This window comes from Notamacropus eugenii, chromosome 4 (genome assembly GCF_028372415.1).
Source record: "Notamacropus eugenii isolate mMacEug1 chromosome 4, mMacEug1.pri_v2, whole genome shotgun sequence".
NCBI lineage: Eukaryota > Metazoa > Chordata > Mammalia > Diprotodontia > Macropodidae > Notamacropus > Notamacropus eugenii.
The window spans coordinates 5,758,563-5,784,286 of record NC_092875.1 but is presented as its reverse complement, the minus strand read 5'-3'; the positions used below and the strand labels follow the sequence as shown (position 1 = coordinate 5,784,286).

Sequence of the window (25,724 nt, the reverse complement as noted above, 5' to 3'; positions counted from 1 at the left end):
CCAAAGATTTGGCCATCAGACTTTTCTATTTCTCCTTCAGAGAGCCCGATGCCTTGGGCAACATTCAACTTACATGTCATAATAACCACAAAGCCAGAGGTGAAGGAATTCTGTAGCAATTTAAAAACAAAAGCAGAGTTTTCAGTGTTTGCCATTCTGAGGAAGATAGCTCTTCTTGGAATCAATATCAATAAATATTAAGTACCAACTGTGTGCCAGTCACCATATCCCAGTCACCAAGGGATACAAAGAGGCAAAAGACAGTATCCTCCCACAAGCTTACAATCTACTGGGAAAGATGTAAACAAATATATGTGGGCAAGTTATATACCAGATAAACAGGAAATAATAACCCAAAGAACATCGTCTCTCTTGGTCTGGTGAGTGTGAAATGAAGGACATTCTCACTCACAATTTGGGCCTCAATTCCAGACATTAAGGATGCTTTATTGTTCACTTGCATCCAACTCTTCACGACCCCATTTGGGGTTTTCTTGGCAAAGACACTGGAGTGGTTGCCATTCCTTGAACACATTCCATAACTCACTTCAGCGTCTTCACCAGATGTCACCCGCACCTGCAATGCTCTCTCTCTCTCTCTAGAAGCCTAAGGTCATGTAACAACCTCCACAGGAGAACTTTTCTGGTCCTCCAGGGGCCAGTGACTGAGCTGACCTTCCCTTTGCTCTGTTATCTTTGATGGACCCAACTTGTTTTTGGTTGCCTCTCCTATTACACTGTTAAGAGCTTTGAGAGCCTGGAGTGGGTTTTGCTATTTTTTTTAAAAAAGTATTTCCTGCATTTAGAATGGAGCTAAATGCTGTATAAAGACTTGCAGTCTAATGCATGGAAGACAAAACAAACAACAGTCTCCAACATTAAGGAGTTTTCATTGTCCTGATATACATAATATAAAACTAGATAAATCAGAGATGTCTTGAGGAGGAAAAGCAAGAGAACGACCAGAGACAATGGGAAAGGTGACCAGGGAGGTCAGCCCTGAAGTCCGGTGCTGTGGAGAGACTTGGACTTGGATTCAAGAAGAGTCAGGTTCAAATACAGCCTCAAGACACTTACTGTGTTGCCTTGGGCAAGTCAATTTGCCTGTCTGCCTCAGTTTGCTCAACAGAAAATGTAGATCATAATGGCAAATGCCATCCTTAATGCCCTTAGCACATGTCCTATGTCCTACCTACTCATCATGCTTGAAACAAACACTCTCCTTCCTTTCTGGGAGTCTCCAGCTTTACTCAGAGGGGTAAGGGGGAAGCAAGAAAACAGAGGTCCATTTTCCTGATCTCATCATAATTTTGACAAGCATACCATCCACACCCTTAATAACAAAGAGATCAAATGTATACAGGGTTTCAAATTTTACAGGGTTTTACATATATCACGACATTGATAAAAATTTTAAATGGAAGAAGACTAAGCAGAATTCTAAAAGGTACTAGAATGCTGACTGCTTTCCAAGCTGCTATTAAACAATTCATAACTACTCAACCAGCCACTAAGCTGCTCTGACCTCATCTATTTAATACTACTATTATCTCCCCAATATCTATCTTTCATACTGGAAGTATGATATTCAAGAAGCTGCAATTGTTTTACTGATGATCCCTTTACTTTTTGGACACGTTGTCACTTGGCACTGATTCTCTCCTCTCCAATAAAGAGGTCCCTTGCAACAATTAAACATTGTCAAGGAAAATAAATCAACATGTTGGTTACTTGTGAAACTACACGACCCCTCAGAGATGCTCTAGTTCATGCCCCCTTTATTGAGGAGAAATGGTTTATCATCATTAACTGAAGGACTTTCCAGTTGCACCATGTAGCTCCATGGTTCTTTTCTAATATGAAATAAATTTATCAAGGAATCTCTTTCAAAGTTTTGTTTCAGTGATTTTATTAATGAGTTTCCTCTCCATTATGAATTCTATAACGTTGAGTAAGTGCTGTGATCTGGTAGAATGCCTCCCCACAGTCATTACACCCAAAAGATTTTTCTTGAACATGTGTTTTCTTATGCAGTGAAAGGACTGTATTCCGGGGGAAGGCTTTTCCACATTCATCACATTCATAAGGTTTCTCTCCAGTATGAAGACTACCATGACGAGTAAGATCAGACTTCTGAAGGAATGCCTTCCCACAAACACTGCATCCATGAAGTTTTATTCCTTTATGAGCTCTCTGGTGGAGAGAAACATTAGAGCTTGATACAAATGTCTTTCCACATTCACTGCATTCATAGGATTTCTCTCCTGTGTGAATTCTCTGATGTCAAGTCAGAGTTGTGCTCTGGGGAAAGGCTTTCCCACAATCACTGCATTTCAAAGGTTTTTCTCCAGTATGGATCCTACAATGTCATATAAGATCGATCTTCTGGTGGAAGGCCTTTCCACAGTCACTGCATTCAAAAGGTTTCTCTCCAGGATGGATTCTGAAATGCTGTATGAGATTTGCCTTCTTCTGGAAGGTCTTTCCACATTCACTGCATTTATAAAGTTTGTTTTCACTCTGAATACTAGAGTGTTGGGTAAGATCTGCCTTCTGAAAGAACGTCTTCCCACATTTAGTCAATTCAGAACACTTTTTTCCTCTATCAGTACTCTGGTATACACCAAGTTCGCTATTTGAGAGGAAAGAATTCTGACCTTCATGAAGTTTCTCTTCAAGAATTCCACATTTTTCGTGGGGCCAAAATCATAACTGAAGGCTTTCTCACTTTTGTTAACCTCAGAATATTTCTTCTGTGAATAGGTTTGATGACATTGTCTCTGGTCTGACTCCATGGTGAAGCTCCTTCTCTGGGTATCACCTTTATGGAGATTCATTACTGCAGATACTCCCTGTTGTGGAAAAAAGACTGAGCTGTATTTACCGTGTTCAGAACCTCTCACTTCACTGGCAGGTTCTGTTTGGGTTACTTTTCCTCATCTAGAATGTTTTTTCTCATTGTTCTGCTTTTTCTTTAGCCTGCCATAATATTCCCAGGCTTTTCCCATCCTGGAGATGCATGGATCATCCCATGAGGGTATTTGTTGGGTGAAGTCTTCCAGAGAAATAGAGATCTCAGACTCCTTGTTCTGAGGCCTGGTATCCCAATCTGAAAGAAAGAGAAAAGTGTAAATACCTTTTTATTTGGATGAATAAGTTTTTACCTGTGCTTCACTTTCCCTAATATTCTGGCTCTTACAAACAATTTACCTATGATTCTCAAGTGAACTGAAATCAATTTTTATGGTTTCTCAAATTTCCTTGCACTCACCATGATTATCCTTTCATATAGGTCAATAATACTGATTAAATTAATAGCCAAAACTGATGCAGTTGATGCCCAATCAATTGAAATATGGACGATTGCTGGACCCACTACACTAACAGGAACATTGTAGCATGAAGAGTTATTTTTTCGTTTGTTTTCTTTCCAGAAAAAAAAAAATCTTCATTTAAATATTGGAAAAGTCATGGGAATGTGATCTTGGGGGTCTAAGAAGAGGAAGTTATATTTGTTTCTCATTTCCAAAAAACCCATAAAAACAATTCGAATTTCCACCCACTGTAGAACAACATAGCTGCACTGAAAAAAAAACCCCAAAACATCAGAATCTGATCATTTGTATTTATCCATACTAATTGACTTTGGTATAAAAGACAAAACCCTCCAAACAAACTGGAGGAGTGGGGATAAATTAGCTGTAAGATCTATGCCTGGGAGAAGAGATCAGGAACAAAAAACTCATCCAGAGTATCACAAATGCATCCAATTTTTAAAGGGTTCACAGGTGAATCACCAGCTTAGTGGTGAGGTGTCATGTACTCAGCTACCTGACACTCACTCACTCACCTGACCAGCAGGTTCTTAGGCCATTGCCCCTTGGAATCTCATGGTATTCTCCTGACTTCAGCTGAGAGATCACATCCAGGCTAGAATCTGCAAGGCCTAGTTGTGGGAAATGGCAAAGTGATGCAGAAGGAGGGTCACTTGAGAAGCTAAGCCTCACAACTTCCTAAGAGTGAGCTAGGAAGGTCCAGGCAGTCTGGGGGCCATGGAGAAGCAAAGGGAAAATATGTGAAGGATGATCTGGTTTGTTTTCCTGGGAAGATACAGGAATAAAGCAAAGAATGGAACTGAGTTCAGAAGGACAATGAGTTCATTTGGTTCATTCAAAACTGACACATCTGGGAGCTTGCCTGGACTTCAAGTATTTTCCCGGGGAATTTAGAAAGTCTCACTGGGCTTGAAGGAACCAAGAGCCAGAATGAGATCACACCATACGAAAAGCAAGAGCCCTTGAGCTGGGACCAGGGAGAACAAGCACCCTGGCTCCTCTTCTCATTGTGATTAACAAAGGCTTGGGTGTTTTTGGTTTTGCTTTTTCACAAGCCACAGCATCAGTGCTGAACACTAGACCCTGCCAGCCACGGCAGAGGAAGCAAAGTTTCAAGGGCAGATCTCTAGTCCCCAGGGGAGCCTCCTTACCCAGGAAGACCAGGTTCCTGTAGTTCTCCAGAACCACCTCCCAGTACAGCTTCTTCTGAGAGCTGTCCAGGTAGCCCTACTGCTCCCAGGTGAAGTACACAGCCACATCCTTGAATGTCACTGATTCCTGAAACAACAGATAACTTTGTGCTTAGACAGAGACCATACCCCAGATGGACCTGCGAAGAGAGTCATGTGGGCAGGAATGAGAAGGACTGATTCTTACTCTAGGTGGTTTTCAGGGGGTTCAAAGTCAAGCCTTTAGAAGTATTTAATATACGCCTCAAACTGTACTAGATTCCGAACCACGTAACAAAAGAAGCTATTGTCAAGTCAACAAACATTTATGGAGGGTCTATCCTGTGTCAGCGTCTGCGCTAAGCCCTGGAGACACAAAGAAGGTTGAAAGCTCTCCCTGCCCTCAAGGAGTTCAGTCTAACTGGGGAGACAACATGCACCTGACTACTGATAAACAAGTTCTAGACTAGGGCTTCTCAAACTTTGGGCCAAAAACCACAATTTAGGTAGGGCAGAAGGGGTCACAAGCGGCAGAAGGGGTCACAAGCGGCAAAAGTTTAAGAAGCCCTGGTCTAGACAATATTTCCCTGACAATTACCGTGGGAAGGCAAGTATTCCTTATCCCTACTTTACAGATAAGTAAAACGAGGGGGAAAATGAGGCTAAGAAACGCTTCCTGAATTACTTATGTTCACAGACAGGCTCAAAGCTATGGCTCCCATCTGTCTCTAGACCCCATCTAAAGATCTGTCCACCAGACCATGATGCCTCCTACTCCACAGCTCAGATTCCCCTCTGGAAGTCTCCCAAAATATACTTGTTGTTTTGAAGGAATGAATGAAGTTGCTCTTCAGATAGATTTCCGTGTCCTAGACACAACTTTTCATGACAGGAGGTAAGAAAAAGTGCATGGCTTGAAACTTAATGTGAATTTCAAGTAGAAAATTGGAAGAAATAGCAGAAAATGGTGGCACTGAAGATGCCTGGAGAGAACTCAGAAAAATCCAACTGAGAGAGCAAGAAAACCCTAGCGTGCATAAATGAGGTCGTCTGAGTTTAAGAGAATGAAAATGACTTTGGCAGGTGAATGGAGGAGGAACTGGAGAAGGAAAGAGACCAAAGAGCACACACGGGTCCAGTGAGAGGTGACCAGGGCCAGCACTAGGGGAAGGGCTGGGTCCCTGGAAGAGGGGACACTGCCAGGCAAGAGATTGTGTAGAAAGAGACATTCCTCAAGTTGGCAGCTGATCTCATGTGAGCTGACATAGGGAGGGAGTATTAAAAGGGAACAATGAGGCTGCCAGCCTGGGGCACCTGGAGGATGGTGGCATCCTCCACAGGAATAGCCAGGTTCAGAAACAGGAGGGTTTGGGGGGAGATACTGAGCTATCCTGGGATGTGGTGAGTTGGGGTTGCCTATGGCACATTCTGCTGAAAAAGTCCTTATTTTCCTAGTTGTAGATTCAGGAGTGTAGCCCGTGGCACAAGATGAGACTCCCCCCAGGGAGAGAGCTTGGAGAGACAAGAAAGGAGGAGGACCAGGGCAGAGCCTTGGACAAGCCTCGCAGACAGGGCATGCCAGGGATGCTGACCCAGCGAAGGAGGCAGAGAAGGGAGGAGTGGTCAGACAGGGAGGAGGAGGGCACCAGGAGGGAGCAGGGTCATGAAACTGCCAGGGAAGAGGAGGAGGCCTGAGAACTGGCCACTGCAGGGGGACATTTGGGGAGGGAGTTGGCAGAAGGCACTGGGAGCACCAGAGGCAGTCTCCCAGGAGATGCCACCTTGAAGCCCTCCCCCAGCTGCTGAGATAAACCAGCATTTATGAAGTGCCAGCTGGATGCCAGGCACTGTGACCTGGTGACTGGATGGCCAAGGACCGTCTACCCTGCGTGGCCTGAGACACCAAGCCAGGGGAGAGGGCGATGCTGCTTACCTGGGGGGGCCCGCTGGGGAGGAACTCGGGGCGCATCCTCCGCTCCTTCCTGCTCCCCACTCCGGCCTGCACCCAGGCCCCTGGGGTCCCCCAAGGCTGAGCTAGGAAGGAAAAGGAGCCATGAGAGGGGTCCCCCCTCCCCGCTCCCAGCCCTGCCTCTGCCCTGGAAATGCCCACAGTCCTCCCTGCTCAGTGACGCCAGCTGCTCTGTGTCCGGGACTCGGGTCCCCTGCACGTGCACTGATGAAGCGCCTACTGTATGCCTCACAGCATTCCAGGAGCCAGGCTGCCAAGGAGGCGGCAAAGCCCAGCCCGTGCCCCCCCAAATGCCAGGTCATGTGGGGGGAGGGGCGGTGACCCCTGGCGGAAGGGGTGGAGGGGGGGCTGGAAGGTCCTTTTCGAGGGGGTCCGAACCCCAGAAATACAGGGGAGAGAGATGTGGGAGACGAGGTCATGACGTCAGAGCAGGGGGCGGGGAAGGAGGAGGAGCTGGGGCTGTGTGGGAGAGGGTGGGGGGAGGGGGAGGGGCGGGGCGTCCCTCCTCACTGGCCCCTCCCCCAAGGGTCCAAGGAGAGGGGGAGAGAAGCCGGGGCAGAGGTCACGGCCTGCCCCGCCCCGCCTCCCCCTCACCTCGCTCGGACCCAGGACGAGCGCTGCCACCCAGGGGGCTTCCAGGCGCAAGTGGGAGAGATAACTTCCGGGTCTGCGCAGGCTCTCCTTCGGGAGGGGGCGCCCATTGGCCCTCACTGGGGGGCGTGGCTCCCCCTCTTTCCCTGGCCCCGCCCCATCTCCCGAGTTTCACTCCGCCCCTTTCAGGGAAGCCTGGAATTTCGAGCCAATCAGAGGCGCCCCCTGTCTCCCACCCCTCCCCCTCTCGCTGTGCTCAGCCGGGTCCTCCCGGGAGTACTGTCACGTGAGGTCCCCGCCCCCCCCCCCCCCCCCCCCGGGCGCTGGGGGAGGTGCCTCCCCCTGGGTCTCTGACTCTGGCCCCGGGTATCGCCCGAGGTTCCGGCCGCCGCGCCTTTGACTTTGCGGGTGCTTCCTCCTCCTCCTCCGAGTCCTGTCTCCCGAGGAGAGAGGTGTGGGTGGGACCGCGGAGGAAGGAATGACCTGGGACCCTGTCCGGTCTTCTCTGAAGAGTCTCTTGTTATTGGCTCTGTCCACGCCCTGTGCCCTGGGACCTTCAGCACAGTCGTGCCAAGTCGGGCCCTCATACCCTCATTGCACAGAGGGGAAACTGAGGCAGCTTGGTGCAGGGTGTTCCCCACTCCCCCCCGCTGCCACCCATGCCCAGCCTCACGGAGCGTCCTGACCTTGATGCCCTCCCTGCTGAGGGTGCCCCCAGCCCCATGGCCTGATCCCAACCTTCAGGGCTCCTGCCTGCTCTAGGTCAGACTTGGTGCGGGGCAGGTTTCAGGGTCAGTAATATGTTCCCATGGCCAGTCTTGGGGCCTTTTCTCAGCTTTCCAGTATTAAGAGCACTTGTCTCACCCCATTCTGCAGATAAAACAAATCCTAGGAAGTCTTTTGGGCACTTGACCAGCCTGGGGCACATGGAGGGAAAGGGGCTTTCCTGGGATTCTGTCCCCTTTAAGTGTCCCAGGCAGGACTGCAGAGGAGGTGTCAAGGTGTTGATGACTGAGATGTTCCCAGCTGAGAACACTGGACTCCGTAGCATAGAAATAATTGTGTAGTCTTCCTGTTGGTGCGTTCAGAAATTACCTTCCCCAAACTGGTACACTAATGCATTATGGGTGAACTGATCCAACCATTCTGGAGAGCAATTTGGAGCTATCCCCAAAGGGCTATAAAACTGCGCATACCCTTGGATACAGCAAAATCACTACTGGGTCTGTATCCCAAAGAGATCATAAAAAAGAATGAAGGACTCACACATACAGAAATATAGCAGCTCTTTTTGTGATGGCAAAGAACTGGAAATTGAAGGGATGCCCATCAGCTGGGGAATGACTGAACAAGTTGTGGTGCAGGAATGCAATGGAATTCTATTGGACTATAAGAAATGATGAGCAGGTGGACTTCAGATATATATGAACTGTTGCTGAGTGAAGTGAGAAGAACTAGGAGAACACTGTACAGTTAACAGCTACGTTATGTGATGACCAACTTGGATAGACTTAGCTCTTCTCAACAATGCAATGATCCAAGACACTTCCAAAAGACTCATGATGCAAAATACTGTCCACATCCAGAGAAAGAACTATGGATTCTGCATGCGGATCAAAGCAGACTGTTTGCTCTTTTTTGTTTTTTCCTTCTCATGGTCTTTCCCTTTTGTTTTGATTCATCTTCCATAGCATGAGCCAGCAAGGAAAGCTATTCCCCAAACCTGTTAGGGTAAGGGCAGGTAGCCCCTGATTTAGTCATTTGTCAAGAATGTAGTTCTGAGCTAGTGTTTTAGGGTCCCTGATAACCTGAGACCTGTGTGAGTGGAAGAAAGGAGGTAAAGACTCTTTCCCTATCGCCCCCCACTACTGCTGATAGACTCTCTGAAAATTGAGAATCAACTATATGTTTGTAGAGATTCATTCTAGAAAGGCATATCATGGAATGACTTTCCATTACTGTTGGATTTGGTGACTGTGTTAAAGAATTTCACTTGAGTTGGGATGCTCTTGTTTATCAGGGAGTAATGAAGTTTTGTGTTTTGCTTAAGTGATATGGAGACAGGGATGGAGCAAAAGTTCGAAATGTGACTGCTTCTAAGGTTTCAGCTTCTACTGCCTCATGGAGTCAAACTGACACCTGTTAAAGACTTTAACTTAAAAAAAGTCAACATCTCCCACTGTACCATCTCCAGTTGTCCTGATCCTGGACCCAGATGACTCCAGAGGTGAAAGTGAGGCTGGTGACTTTGCTCAACCTTCCCTCACTTCAATCCAACTCATTTACATGTCATGGCATCCCCTCCCTGATGTTATGGCCTTCTTCAAAATGAAGGACAAATAACAATGTGGAAATATGTTTTACATGATTGTACACATATAACGTATATCAGATTGCTTGCCATCTTGGGGAGGGACGAGGAGGAGGGAGAAAAAATTGAAACTCAAAATCTTATAAAAGTGAATGTTGAAAACTATCTTTGCATGTAATTGGAAAAAAATAAAATACTATTAAATGGGGAAAAAAATCACCTTCCCTGTTAGTCTTGGCAGAGGCCTGTCCAGCTGGGAATTTGTCCAAAAAGAGCTGCCTTTTGATTGGAGCAGTGGTAACTCTACGAAGGTAGAATGGAATTATGGCTCCAAGAGTTCAGATCTTTGGCCACAGTAAGAGTGGTTAGGGGTCCTTACCTCCTAAATAAGATCCCCAAAAATGCAACCTCCCAGGAATATTATAATGAAATTCCAGAGCTCCCAGGTTACAGAAAAAATACCGCAAGCAACCAGAAAGAAACAATTCAAATATTGTGGAGCCACATCTGGATCACAGAAAATTTAGCAGTTTCTTCATAAGATCAGAATATGATATTCTGGATTGCAAAGGAGGTAGGATTACAGCCAAGAATCCCCTAGTCAGCAAAATTGAATATACTCCTTCAGGGAGAAAAAAAAATATGGATATTTAATTAAATAGAGGACTTTCAAGCAGTGGAATAGAAAATCAGACTTTCAAATACAAGTCTCAAGAGAAGTACTAAAGAAAGCAAATAGGAAAGAGAAATCATAAGGGATTCAATAAGGTTAAACTGTTTACATTCCTACATGGAAAGATGATACTTGTCACTTCTAAGAACTCCATTGTTATTGGGGCAATTAGGATGAACCTACATAGACAGAGAGCAGGAGTGTGAGTCAACTATGATGGGATGATTTTTAAAAATGCAATGAATCAAGTGAGAAAAAGGAAGGAAGAAATAGAATGGGTAGATTATCTTACATAAAAGAGGTGGGAAAGGAAAAGCTTTTACAGTGGGAGGAAAAACAGTAGGGTGAGGGTAGGAAGGTTGGGATCAGTGCCTTTACTTTCATTGGAACTAGCTCAAAAAGGGAGTAACATATGCATTCCATGGGCTATAGAAATCTGTCTTGCCCTACAGGAAAGTAGGAGGGGAATGAGATAAGGGAAGGGGGAGAGGCTCATAGAAGGAAGAATGAATTGGGGGAGGTGGTGATTAGAAACGAAACAGACTTTTGAGGAGGGACAGGGTGAAAGAAGAGAGAAGGATAATCAAGGGCAGGGTGGAGATACAGGATGGAAGGAAAAACATGATAATCATAACTGTGAATGTGAATGGGATGAACTCACCCATAAAACAGAAGAGGGTAGCAGAGTGGATTAAAAACCAGAATCTGACAACCTGTTGTTTACAGAAAAACACACCTGAAGCAAAGAGACAACACAGAGTAAAGGTAAAAGGCTGGAGCAAAATCTATTATGCTTTGGCTGAGAGGGGAAAAAAAGCAAGGCTAGCAATCACGATCTCAGACAAAGTAAAAGCAAAAATAGATCTAACTGAAAGGAATAAGCAGGAAAACTACATTCTGCTTAAAGTTACCATAGACAATGAAACAATATCAACACTAAACATATATGCACCAAATGGTATAGCATCCCAATTCTTAAAAGAAAAATTAAATGAGTAACAGAAGGAAATAGATAATAAAACTGTCCTCCTGAGGGACCTCAACTTTCCCTTCTCAGAACTAGACAAATCTAACCATAAAATAAACAAGATGTTAAGGAGATGAATAAAATTTTAGAAAAGTTAAAGTGATAGCTATTAGATAAAAAGTGAATATGATAGATAATAATATGAAAGACTTCTGGAGAAAACTGAACAAAAATAGAAAGGTATATACCTTTTTCTCATCATTACATAACATGTACACAAAAAGTGATCATATATTAGGAAATAAAAACCTCCCAATCAAATAGAGAAAAGTAGAAATATTACATGCATCATTTTCAGATCATGATGCAATAAAAATTACATTCAATAAAAGGCTGTGAATATATAGATTTAAATTAGTTGGGAACTAAAAAGTGTAATCCTAAAGAATGAGTGGGTTAAAAAACAAATCATAGGAAACGATCATTAGTTTCATTAAAGAGAATGACAACAATGAGACAACATGCCAAAATTTATGGGATACAGCCAAAGCAGTACTGAGAGGAAAATTTAAATCTATAAATGTTTACTTTGATAAAACACAGAAAGAGCAGATCAACGAATTGGGCATGCAACTAAAATACAAGTAGAAAATTTAAAATACCCAACTAAACACCGAAGTAGAAATCCTGAAAATAAAATGAGAGATTAATAAAATTGAAAGGAGAAAAAAACCACTGAACTAGTAAATAAAACTAGGTACTTATTTTATGAAAAAGTATAAAGCATTGGTTAATTTGATTTTAAAAAAGAAAGAAGAAAGCCAATTTTTTTCTTCTTGTTCAGTCATCTTCAGTCATATTTAATTCTCCATGATCCCTTTTTGGAGTTTTCTTGGCAAGGACACTGGAGCAGTTTGCCATTTCCTTTTCCAGCTCATTCTACAGATGAGGAAACTGAGGCAAACATGATTAAATGACTTTTCCAGGGTCACACAGCTAGAAAGTGTTTGAAACTGGATTTGAACTCAGGTCTTCCTGACTCCAGGTCCAGAACTCTAACCACTACATCACTTAGCTACCTGAAAACCACATCACCAATATCAAAAATGTAAAGAGTAAATTCATCACCAATGAAACTGAAATGAAAGCAATTATTAGGAGCTATTTTGCTCAATTATATGTCAATAAATCTAATGAACTAAGTAAAATGGATAAATCCTTACAAAAAAAAATTGCCCAGATCAACAAAAGAGAAAATAGAACCCTTAAATAAAGCTATCTTAGAAAAAGAAATTGAAGAAGCCATCAATGAGCTGCCTTAGAAAAAAATTTCCACAAGTGGAATCACAGGTGAATTCAATCAAACATTTAAAGAGTGATTAATTCCAATACTGTATAAATAATTTGGAAAAATAGACAAAGAAAGAGTCTTACCAAGCTCCTTTTATGAAACAAATATGGTGTTAGTACTTAAATTTGAGAGAGTAAAAACAGAAAGAAAACTATAGATCAATTTCCCTAATGAATATTGATGCAAAATTTTAAAATAAAATACAAGGAGATTACAGCAACATATCATAAAGATCATACACCATATATCATATGTCAGGTAGGATTTATACCAGGAATGAAGGGCTGGTTGAATATCAACATAATTGCCCATATCAATAACAAAAACAACAAAAATCATGTGACTCTCTCAATAGAACCAGAAAAAGATTTTGTCAAAATAGTCATTCCTATTAAAAACACTACAGAGCATAATAACAAAGTGAGCTTACCTTAAAATGATAAGTGATACGTAAAACTATCATCAGTAATCTAAAACTAAGGATATCTAAAACCACCAGCAAACATTATCTGTACTGGGAATAAGCTAGAAGCCTTCCCCATAACATAAAGAGGTGAAGCAAGAATGTCCATCATCACCTCCGTTATTCAATATTGTTCTAGAAATTCTAGCTATAGCAATAAGAGAAGAAAAGAAAGTGAAGGAATTCGAGTGGGCAACGAGGAAGGAAAAGCTATCACTCTTTAGAGAATCAACTGAAAAACTAGTGGAAATAATTAACATGCTTAGCAAAGTTTCAGGATATAAAATAAACCCCCATTAATCATCAGCATTTCTATATATGACCAACAAAGTCCAACAGGAAGAGATAGAAAGAGAAACTTCATTTAAAATAACCATAAACAATACAAAATACTTCAGAGTCTAAGTGTCAAGAGAAACCCAGGAATTATATGAACACAATTACAAAACACTTTTCCTATGAATACTATCAGATCTAAATACTTTGAGAAATATTAGTTGCTCATGAGCAGGCTGAGAAAATGTATAACAAAAATGACAATCCTGGCTAAATTAATTTACTTATTCAGTGCCATTCTAATCACACTCCCCCCCAAAATTTTGGAGCTAGAAAAAGTAATAACAAAATTCACTTGAAAGAGGAAAAGTTCAAGAATATTAAGGGAATGAACAGAAAAACTATGAAGAAACGTAGCCTAGCAGTACCACATATAAAATCATATTACAAAGTGGTAATCATCAAAACAGTTTGGTACTGACTAAGCTATAAGTGTGGTAGATCAGTGAAATAGAATAGGTAAACGATGTACAGCAGGTAATAACCATAGTAATCTAGTGTTTAATAAATGCAAAGACCCAAACTTTTGGACAAGAATTCATGGTTGCAAAAACTGAAAGCAGTTTGGCAGAAACTAAGTATGGGCTAACATGTCATACCATATACCAAGATGGGGTGTAGGGTGTTCAGGGAAGACTAGTATCTCTGGTGTGAAGGCTGCTGAGCCCTTTCCAGGGCTGCTTTCCACCTTTGGTGTCCACCTGTTTCACCCAACTCTTACCTGTAGTTATAAGAAGCTGTAGCATGCACAAAGGCCACATGTTGGTAAGCCATTTCAGCAGACGGGCTAAACCAGGTTGAGGGTAACCAAGAGGTCTCAAACCTGTTGGTGAGTTGAGGCAGGGTGTCTACCCCAGGCATATGAAGGCATCCCCTGGTGGAATGGGTAGATGAGAACAATCTGTTCCTATGGCCATGAAGGCAGCTGAAGTAGGTGCTGTGGAGCACTTAGAGGTTGGTTGGACATCGAAGATGCAAAAGTCATCCATTGCATCTTGAGTTATCCCCAGTCATCTTGACTCTGTCCTGCTGTTGGACCGTGATGATTCTGAAGAAGAGAGTGAGGCTAATGACTTCATGCAACACTAACTCACTTAAACCCAATTTATGCAGGAATTGATATACCAAGAAAAATTAAAAATGAGTACAGGATTTAGATAAAAGGGACATATTAGGGGAGTGTGGGAACTTTACTTGTTAGGTCTATAGAAAAGACAGAGAACGTTACAGTATATAACATCAAGAATTTTGATTACCTTAAGTTAAAATATTTTTGCACAGACAAAACCAATGTAGCCAAGATTAGAAGGAAAGCAGAAAACTAGAGGAAATTTTTTACTGCAAGTTTCCCTGATAAGGGCTTCATTTCCCAACTATACAGAGAACTGAATCAAACTTGTAATACAAGTCCTTCCACAATGGAAAAATGATCAAAGTGTATGAAGAAGTAATTTTCAGAAGAAGTCAAAGCTATTTGTAGACATATGAAAAAATGCTCTAAATCACTGCTGATTAGAGAAATGCAAATGAAAACAACTCTGAAGTACAACCTCACACTTAATCAGATCAGTTAATATGACAGAAAGGAAAATGACAAATATTGGAGGGAATTTGAAAAAAACTGGGACATTAGTGCACTATTGGTAGAGTTGTGAACTGTTTAAACCAAGGTGGGGAACCTTCACCTAGTGCTCTAACAATAAAGCATTATTAGGGGAGCATCTCTATGTGTATGTTATGAAGACCTGTTATTTCAGGAGCAAACAAGAAAAAGGATCACAAAATCTCCTTAAAATTAATATAATTAAAGTGGGACAGAGGGAAGCAGAGTTGTTGTTGTGTTCGTTCCGTGGTTGCCGAAGAAGACCATGCCATCAGAGAAATTATGACATGAAGAGGATGAGACCTGAGAATAGGTCACTGTATTGGGACATTTGGGGAGGGAGTTAGCAGAAACCACCTGGAGCACCAGGGACAGTCTCCCAACAGATGCTACCTTTCAGGGCTCCCTCAGCTACTGAATCAAATGAAGTAAGCCAGAATTTATTAAGTGTCTGCTGGATGCCAGGAACTGTTTTTTGGTGATTGAATGGATGCTTGGTCCCAAGTGCATTGAAACAGGACCTGTCTACTCTGTGACCTGAGACACCATGTCAGGGGAGAGGATGATATTGCTTACCTGGGGGTGGCCTGCTGGCAAGGAACTCAGTGCCCATACTGCACTCAGTGCACCCCCACATCCTTGAGTTGGGGCTCAAATGAGATCATGTGAAGGGTTTTATAAGCAGAATATAGAAGTCAGCTCCATGCTGATTCCAAATCAGTTTCCAGTGCTCTTCCTATTACATTTTCCCTTATTCCAGAAAGGCTGATGGCCAACGTGTTGAATGACTATAGATTATACATACATTGATTAAAGGAACTGGACATGTCCTGCCAGGAAAAGAAAATATTTAAGTGTGTAAGGCAAACAGTGTACCCCAGTGTGTGAAGACTGGTCACACAAAGACTGAAGAGGAAGAATGGTTCAAGGTGGCACAGGTGTAGATTTTAACATGACATGAAGAAAACCTCCTGAAAATTAGAGCTGATCCAAAATGGAACAAATGGTCCCAGGAGGTGGTGAGGTCTCCATCACTGGGTGTTTAAGCAGCAGCTGAGATTGTATAGGGATTTTGAAGCTAGGATTTCCTTTGAAGTATAGACTCGATGCCTTCTGAAGTTCCTTATACTCTCAAATCCTGTCCTTACTTAAAGACAATCACTTATAATGGGGTGGTGAGGTCAGTAAAATTCCAGGTCTAAGGAATAACCTTCCTGAAAGGAGATGTCTGCCTGTGTACGGACTGGAGCTGATGACTTCAGAAGGCCTTTTCATCTCTGATATTCTGTTATATATCTTTCATATCCAGTTATTGTGATTGGACATTTGGGGTGGAAAGTCAAGGGGACATGTAAGTAATTTGCAGCCAAAGACAGCACTGAGGATCACTCTGAGCCCCCAGTTGTATCAGGCTTGGACTACAAAGTTCAAGGTTGACACAGGAGGCAGACAGGTGGGATCATGGATTATAGCATTACACATGGAGTTAGGAAAACTTCAGTTCAGATCTTGCTTCAAATGCTTAGTAGCTCTGGGCCTGTTTCCCTATCCATAAAAATGGGGACGATGATGGCACCTTCTTCACAGGTTGATGTGCAGATCAAATATAGTAATAATCGAGTGCTTTAGAAACCTTCCAAGTTCAAGTTCAAATGTTGTTGTTATAGGTGTGTGTACATCAAGGCCACAAGTTGTAGGCTGTTGGCCTAACTGCACTCACTGAGAGCTTGTGATCTGGTCACCTCACGCTGACTCCTGCCTGAACCCTAGCATCACACTGGAGAGAATCTGAAATAACAGCCTATGTCAGCCCCAGAGTCCCTCCAGCTGCTTGTTGACACAGGGATACACATGTGCTCAGGTGGAAGAAACACTCAAACAGGGAAAATGAGCCTCTTAAGAGACCCAAAGTTTCTTTGGTCCCATGAGCTCTGATAGGAACACAAGAAGATTCCAAAACATGTTTTTCTGTCATTTCTGTTTTGGTTCTCCCCTGGGACTCCAGGACAAAGCTGGAGATGCCTCAGGCAGGGATGGTCCCCAGAGTTTCTCCCTGGCTGAGGATGGATGTTTATGTGAAGGAAAAGCCATACTCCTGTCTACTCTCAAAAACAAAAGCACTAAAGGGGGAAAGTGGCCAGCCTAAGAGCCCAAGATATTTAAATATTCCCCTCCTTCCATTCTTGCCCCAACATAGTCTTGCATCATGTGCGATGGTGTTTGCTTAGGCATGCAGAGTACGGCTTTGCACTGAGGTGACGTTTCAGATGCTGGACAGTTCCCCACCAGAACAAGACCCAAGTAGCACACTTGTGTCTACTTGACTCTCTACTTGACTCCCCCCTGACTTTTATGTGATGTTCAAGGTGATGCTGTCTGACATTCAGAGAAAATCTTCCCAAATGATTCCTGTCCTCCTGGGAAATCTCCCAGAACTTTCACCTTCTGTGCACAAGACTAAGAAGCCCCGCTGCTTCCCTAAAATCAGTCCCATCCTCTCTAGAGATGGAGATGTGGTGATTGAGGTATTTCTCCCCTTGGATTCAGTAGAAGTGAGCAGAGGAACAGAGGAACAGAATTGTTTAAAAGTCATCCTGACCAGGGTTGTAGAGATTACAAGTAAATGCCTACATGACTATCTCATAAAGATCTCATTTCACCGTGATGATTCTAAAAGGCCCTGATAGAAGGGACTCCAACCTGTCTCTAACATTTTCTATGTGATCCCTGGCAGCTCTAGCTCTCTGCTTTCACCACCTGGCAGAGCCCGTCAGTTGATCTAATGAGACAGTGTATGGGAGGTATTTTGCCCACCCCAAAGAACCACATTAGCATTGGTGGGCCTCAGTTTTCTTCTCTTTATAATGGAGATAACAATAGCACCTGCCCCCAGGGTTTGGGGCAGGTATGTCCCTAGCATATGCTGTCATGTTCTGGTCTCATGCAGCACTGACAGTTCTGTGGATGATCCCATTTTTAAAGTTTTGCTCAGACTTTGTCCCCACTGGGAAAATATAGTAGAACTCTGCAGAGATTTAATGTGTAGAAATGCAAAAGCAAGTGAGAAACAAAGAAGAATCTTGACTCAGAAAGTAGATCTTTCATCCCAAATCCAGATTCTTCTCCAGGGATGTTTCTGCCCCAACAGTGTGATGACGAAATAGCTTGGGTAGGTGAGCGAAGATGAATGAGAGATGAAAGGGATGTAGGAAATGGCCGATGGGAGGCTGGATATTCCCTTATGAGTACCTGTGTCTGCATATCTGTCTGCCTTTCTGTCCCTTTATCCATTTGTCACTCTTCATTTCTGGTTTTCTCCTGTTCTCTGCTTTCCTCTATTTACTATGTATGTCTTCATTCAGCCGTCAAAATAGGGAAACAAAGTATATTTATTACAGCTGATTATATTGACTGAATCTCTTTTTAGGTTCTTCCTTCCTTTTAAGGCTATTTTTCACCTATTGCTCAGAGTTGGTCCCAGCCAATTATGGGGAGTGGAAGGTACTGCTCCCTCCACATATGGTGACTTTTTTAAAAAAATCATGCAGATGGTGAAAGGTTCCTGTCTGCCTCAGGGCCACACTGAAGTATGTGGTAGTTCTTAGAGGTGGAGTCTGTGGTTCTTGTTTAGGATAAGGCATGTGGGGAATCCTGGTGTTAGCAATTACCTGCTCCCCCATGCCGGGGCTCAGGATCTCCCACTGGTTAGCTGGGGTCTGCTGCTGGCCCGCTGGGATACCTCCTGTCCTAGAATTCACTCCCCCTCCCTGCATATAGTCCCTCCAAATCTAGTGAGATGGACCCCTTCATCCAATCTTCTAAGTATCTTAGGCTAAAAGATTGTTTCATCCTGTCTTTCTGCTATTCCACTGGTCCAGGACTTGCCCTTGTGTGCTATGCTATGTTTGTTTGAGGTGAATATGGGAAAGCTACAGCAATTTACTGCTTGTTCTGCCAAATTGGCACCTAGAAGTCTACCCTTGCTTTTTTTTTAGATAATAAATTCTACTCCAGCCTCTTATTATATCAGTATATCTCTCTCTCATTTTTATTGTGTTTCCTGGAAGAAACATAGTTTTGAATGCAGATTTTTAATCTGCTATCCATTTTTGTTTTATGGGTAAATTCATCCCATTCACATTCTAAGTTATAGTTACTTGTGTATTTCCCTTCTTCCTATATTTCTTCATTATCCTTCTTACTCTATTTACTCTATCTCCTCTCATTGCACTAATTTACTTCTACCAGCTACCTTGCCCTCCTATTCCTTAATCTACTCACCTCTCTGAGAATCCTTTCCTTATCCTCTCCCCTTACCCCATCCCCTTGCTCTATTTCTTCCAAAATTTAGAAGACTTTTCTATAGCTATACATGTTGTTCTCTCTTTAATCCATTTCCAACAAGAATATGGTACCAGCACTACGTGCCCCTCCAACTTGATTTTTTTGTATCATTTCTGCCTTTCATACCTCATTTGTATAATTACTCCTTTTTATCTCTCCCTATAATTTTATTTAAGATCACCCCATCATACACATCTCAGTCCAAACCTTTCTTTTCAAGCTTTCAATGAGCTTTTTTAGCTCCACTGTCTTCTTCTGAATACCAACCCAGATCATCTGCATTCATGTAGTAGCTATCCATTGAGGTCTTTTTCCTTTGCTTACTCATTTTCATCTTTATTTTGTTTTTTAGCAGCTATTATTATAATCAAATTCTAGTCCAGAGGAATGGGGAATGAGGCCCCAGGCCTCAAGTCCTTCTTACTATCATTTTCTGGGCTCTGTCCCAGGGCCCAGGCATACTTCACCATTCCCAAGCCCAGGTGAGGGACTTTAACCATGCTGTCCCAAAAACTCTTTGTTCCCTGCAGACCCTCTGATGGCTGCAAAATACAGCTATTCTCTCTGATCTGGAACTGAAACCAGGGACTCTGCTCTCCTGCGAGTGCCCATAGTCAGGAGGGTCCCTGCCCCTCTGCTCTGCACTCACCAGGTGTGTGCTAGCTCCCTTTCCTTACAGCCCAGGATGTCTGTTCAGCACAGCTGTCTTTGGCATTCCTAGATATCAGAAGTCCTTCAACCTTCTCCTACTCCGCCTTCAGATGCCAGTACTCTGTGTGGTGAAACTTCTTGAGGCTGAGGCTGCCATCTGGACTTATTGTTTATTGATTCACCAGAGTGGGCCTGGAGATGTTTGCACTTCTCAGGCCAAACCTCAGCCCCTGGAGGTCAAGTCTTTCCTGGGGGCTTCTCGAGTTGTCTTAAGAGGATGACTCCTTTACTCCACTTTTTTTTAGTTTTGCTGCTCTACAGTTACCTCTGAGGCAAGGCTCTGTTTTTTATCTTATTTTATTTTTGTGGAGGGAATTTGGAGGGCCAAGAGCTTGCTGCCCATAATCCTTTCTCTGGAGAATCCATGAAGATGGGACTAGTGGCCCTTACCTACCAAAGGAGGCATGTAAACTGAGGTTATTGGCATTGACTCCACCAGCATTTCTACTTAAATCTGGTATTCACTTATTTTGTCCTTCACTGCAGGTTCAAGTCCCACAAAGGGAAAAATTTCATTTTATTACCTATAACTGCTCTAGAATGTAAGTTAGCTGGGGATAAATAATTAGTAATATTGTAGAATTGCAGTAAAGGAATGAATGGCAGAAAGGACACTATTGTCAAATCAGTTAACAAGCATTTATCAGGTACTTTCTGTGTGTGAGGTCCTGTGCCTAGTCCTGGGAGTACAGAGAAAGAAAAACACAAAGAAAGAAAAACACAGCCCCTGCCTTCAAGGAACTCTAATTGGGGAAACCATATGGAAACAATAAGATTATACACACACACACATACACACACACACATATACACATACACATGCATACATACATGTATGCATGTGTATGTATATGTGTGTGTACATAGATATATCTATCTCTACCTCTGCATTTATCTATCTATCTATCTATCCATCTATCTATCTATCTATCTATCTATCTATCTATCTATCTATCTATCTGTCTGTCTATCTCAGAGACACTAGCAGTGGGAGAGAGTAGGAAAAGCCTTTTGTAGAAGATTAGATATGAACTGCCTTGTTAACTCTCATGGTGTGAGTAGATTGAAATCTAGGACCTTCAGACTTTATCATCACATGATTGGATATGCCTTCCTTCCTTATCACATCCTGCTAGGACTACTTCAACAATCTCTTCATTGGTCTCCATGCCTTAAATATGTTGATTATATTCAGTTTGTTCCATATATCTCTGTATATTACTAAATAAATTGTTATTTCCATATTGTCTCCCCCATCAGACTGTGAGTTACTTGAGAGACGTCTTTGGCTCTTTCTTTAGCCTTTCTTTGTATCTCCAATGCTTATCACAGTGCCTGGAACATAGTTGGTACTTAATAAATGCTTATTGACTGACTTATCTAACTCCACTCAACTGCCAAAGTGTTTTTTCTCTAAAGCACAAGACTAATGAAATGTGAATATTGTACACAGTATGATCCATAGTGTTCGAGGACTGTTTCTGGTAGACCTAGCCCTTCACAGCAATGCAATGACCTAAAACATTCCCAAAGGACTCAAGGCAAAATGTCATCCACATCCAGAGAAAGAACTATGGAATCGGATTGCAGAATGTAGCAGAGTATTTTCTCTTGTGTTATGTTATGTTTTGGTTTGGTTTGTTTTTTCTCATGGTTTCTCCCATTCATTTTAAATCTTCTATGCAACATGACTAATGTGAAAATGTAGTTATTGAGAATGTGTGTGTAGAACCCATATATAAGACTGCATGCTGTCTCTGGGAAGGAGACAGAGGGAGGGGGAGAAAATCTAAGACTTATGGAAGTGATTGTACAAAACTGAAACCAAATTAATGAATTTAATGATAATAAAAAATAAAGCACAAGACTGATCTTGTCTTCCCATTCAATAAACCTCAGTGGATCCCTAATTACTTCTAGGATCAAATGTGTCTGCTTCAAATCAAAATCTATGTAAACCTGAGTCCTTCCTGTCTTTCCAATCTTCTTGTATGTTGCTTCTCTCCACTTCAAAGCTACCAGTAATGCCTTCTGTGATGTTCTATACACACTTCCATCTCAATGTCTGCATTTGTTGTCCTCCTTCCTGGAATACTCTTTGTCACCCTCACTTATTAGAGTCCCTGGATTCCTTCAAGATTAAGCTCAAAAAACACCTTCCAGAAAGATACATTTCCTAGTTCTCCCTTCCACTCTCTGTTCGTGCTTTCAACTTTAAAGTGGGCTTCCACCTATTCAGGATTTTTCTTACATAGATATATTTATGTGTACCTTGTTTCTTTCCATTAGAATGGAAGTTCTGTGAAGCAGGAAATGATCCCTTTCTTTGGATCCCCAGCATTTCACACAGTGCCTGGTGCAGATTAAGTGCTTTATACCTTCTTGTTGACTGTTCTGATGGATTATCTTTGAATATTTTGTCCTTGGTTTCTTACTCTCTGTCCCTCAGGTGGCTGCACAAAAATTACCAGCAGTCCCTGGCTCTAGTGTTTGCTGTAGAGGAGACCAACAGGGATCCCAATCTGTTGCCCAATATTTCGCTGGGATTTCACCTCTACAATACCTACCACAGTGATGAGAGGACCTTGGAGAGCTCTTTGCACTGGCTGTCTGGGCAGGGCCAGCTCATCCCTAACTACAACTGCAGGGAGCATGACAAGTCTGTGGCTGTCATTGGAGGAGTCACATCAGCTCTCTCTGTCCAGATGGGGACCCTACTCAACCTCTACAAGGTTCTGCAGATGAGGGATACTGAATCTGTCACCTACTGTGCCCTTCTCAGACCATTCACTACTCGTGGGAGTAGTGAAGCTATCCTTGAATAAAGACCAGACTATGGATTGATGAAAGAATTGATTATATGACTTTTGGCATACCAAAGAGTCCTGTAAATAAGCTATCAAACTCTCTATTACACTGCAGCAGACACAGAAGATCAGGCATGGGCAGCAGCTTTCCCAAGGCCAAGACGCTGCTTGGCAGCAGAGCAAAGATAAGAGCCCCAATGTCTCTGCTTGTAGTTCAGCACTGCTAAACAAAACACACTGTCTGCGTTTACAGATGAGAGGGGCTGAAAGCAAAGAAAGTCATTAGGAGGCCATTCCAATAGTCCTGATGAGAGGTGATCAGCATCCGCACTAGGTTGCTGGCCATGTGAGTGGAGAGAAGGGGACAAAACAATAAGCACTGAAGCACTTATCATGTTCTAGGCCCTGGAGATACAGAGAAAGACAGAAACAATGAAACTTGCATGCAGTGAGCTCACAGTCCAACAGGAGATGCAACATACAAACAACTGGGTACAACTGGAAAAGCAATAGTCTTCAAGGGGACAAGGAAGAACTTACCATAGAAGACGATATTTTAAATTTGACTTAAGCTAGAAAAGCTGGAAGGTGGAGACAAGGAAGGAGATCATTCCAAGTATGGCAGATATCCAGTAAAAGGCAAAAAGGCAAGAGATGGCTGGCCTTGTGGTAGGAACAGAAAGAAGGCCAATGGTACTAAATGTAAAGTATGTGGAATGAGGTAAAATGTAAGAAGATGAGAACTGTAGGAAGAGGCCAGGCTGTAAAGTGCTTTAAAAGCTACAGAATATTGTTAGACCCTGTGAGTAATAGGGAGTCACTGGGGTTAATTGAATAGGAGGCTGATATAGCCAGAACTGTATTTAGGAAGATGACTTTGGCTGCTGAGTGGAGGATGAAGTTGAGTGGAGAGTTGAGGTAAGTAGACCAACCAGAAGCTATTGCAATGGTACAAATGTGAAGTGATAAGAATGTGTGCCAGGGTGGTGGCAGTGTTGGAGGAAAGTATTCAAGACGTACTACAATGTTAAAATTGATGATACTTGGCAAGAGATTAAGTTTGGGAAGGGGAAGAGTGAGAGAGTGAGGAATCAGGAATGACACCCATATTTAAAGCCTAGGTGAATAGGAGGATGGTATTGCCCTTGATAGTAATAGAGAAATTAGGAAGAGGGGAAATTTTGAGTAGGGGATATTTGGGGTGGGGGTGGGGATAATCAGTTCAGTTTGGGACCGATTGACTTTAGGATATCTATGAGATTCAGTTCACAATGTCTATTAGGCAATTGGAGATCCAAGACTAGAGGTCAGGAGAGAGGTTAGAGCTGGATAAATAGATCTGAAATGTGAGAAAGGTAAAATTGACAAGAACTGGCCATGAATTAGAGATGGAGAGATTTTAAAGAAGAGGTTGTTGTTGTGTTTGTCCTTCATTGCCAAAGAAGACCATGACATCAGAAAAATGACACCATGACTTGCACTTGGCTTTGTTTTGAGTGAGGGAGGGCTGTGCAAGGTCACCAGCCTCACTTTCTCCTCCTGAGCCATCTGGATCCAGTGACCAGATATTCACCAGGATGACTGGAGGGGGCCCAGGATGCAGTGGGAGACCTTGACCTTTTCAGGTACTGACTTAGAGGGAGGTAATGCACATTGAATGAATAGGCCTGTTTAAGAACTAGTCAGGGAGTAGTCAGTAGGCAGGTCCTTTTAATGAGCTAAAGAAAAAAAAATGAACTAAATCACACTGAGAGGGAAAGATAAACTGTTACTATTGATAATCATTCTAAGCCAGGCATTAAGTGGAGCTTGGGCAGCGACCTATTGTTGTCCAACCTATGGCTTTCAGAGTGCACTGGGTTTAAGATTTTGGGAATGACAAGGAAGGAAAGAAGAAAGGAAAGAAGGAAGGAAGGAAGGAAGAAAGGAAGGAAGGAAGGAAGGAAAGAAGGAGGGAGGAAGGGAGGGAGGAAGGAAGGACATCTAGCCAGTAAACCCCCCAAAAAAGGGAGAGGGAGACAGAAGGGAGAGGATGAGCTGGGTTACTCAGCTAGTTGGGTCCCCACTCAGGCAGCTCAGTCTACTCACAAGTTTTGTTCATCTTTTGTTTTCAAAGAAGACCATGACATCAGAGAAATGATAAGGTGAGCTTGGGAGGAGACCTATTGTTGTCCAGCCCATGACCTTCAGAGTGCACTGGGTTCAAGGTTTGGGGAATGACAAGGAAGGAAGAAAGAAAGAAGAGAAGGCAGTCAAGGATGAATATGAGGTTCTGAACATGGGTTAGAGGAAGGGGTAAATGGCTGATTTCAAGAGAAATAGCAAAAAAAATAGGAAAAAAGAGAGGAAGAATTTTGGGATAGGGAGGTAGTGAGCCACATTTTCTTTTTCTTAACTCGTTTTTTTTTTTTCAATGACATGGAAAAACTCCTTTAACATTTATTTAAAAGAATTTTTAACTCCAAATTCTCTTCCATCCAACCCTTCCCTTCCTCCTCCTTGAGAAGGCAAGTAATTTGATATAAATTATGCATTTGCTGTCATGCAAAACATATTTTCATCTTAGTCAAGTTGTGAAAGAAAACACACCAGATTGCCCCCAAGAAAAATAAAGTTTTATAAAAGGATGCTTCCATCTGTATTCAGACTCCACCCTTTCTTTGGAAGTGGATAGTAATTTTCAATAAAAGTCCTTCAAAATTGTCTTGGAACATTCTATTCCTGGGAGCCGCTAAGTTATTCACAGTTGATCATTATATAATATTGATGCTACTGTATATATTGTTCTTCTGGATCTGCTCACTTCACTTTCAATCAGTTCATGTAAGTCTTTCCAGGTTTTTCTGAAACTATCCTGTCTGTCATTTCTTATAGCATAATAGTATTTCATCACAACCATATAACACAACTTGCTCAGCCATTCCCCAATGGATGGGAATCTCCTCAATTTCTAATTCTTAACCAGCATAAAAAGAGCTATTATAAATATTTTTGTACAAAGAGGTCCTCTTTCTTTTTAAAACAAAATCTCTCTGGGATACAAACCTAGCAGTGACATTACTTGGCCAAAGAGTATGCACAGGTTTACATACCT

General features: G+C 42.5%; 1 pseudogene; it reads right to left on the bottom strand.

Annotated features, from left to right (window-relative positions):
- Nucleotides 1-1,884: 1,884 nt before the first annotated feature.
- On the bottom strand, nt 1,885-7,173 carry LOC140502819 (uncharacterized; annotated as a pseudogene).
- Between the last annotated feature and the right edge of the window lie 18,551 nt (nt 7,174-25,724).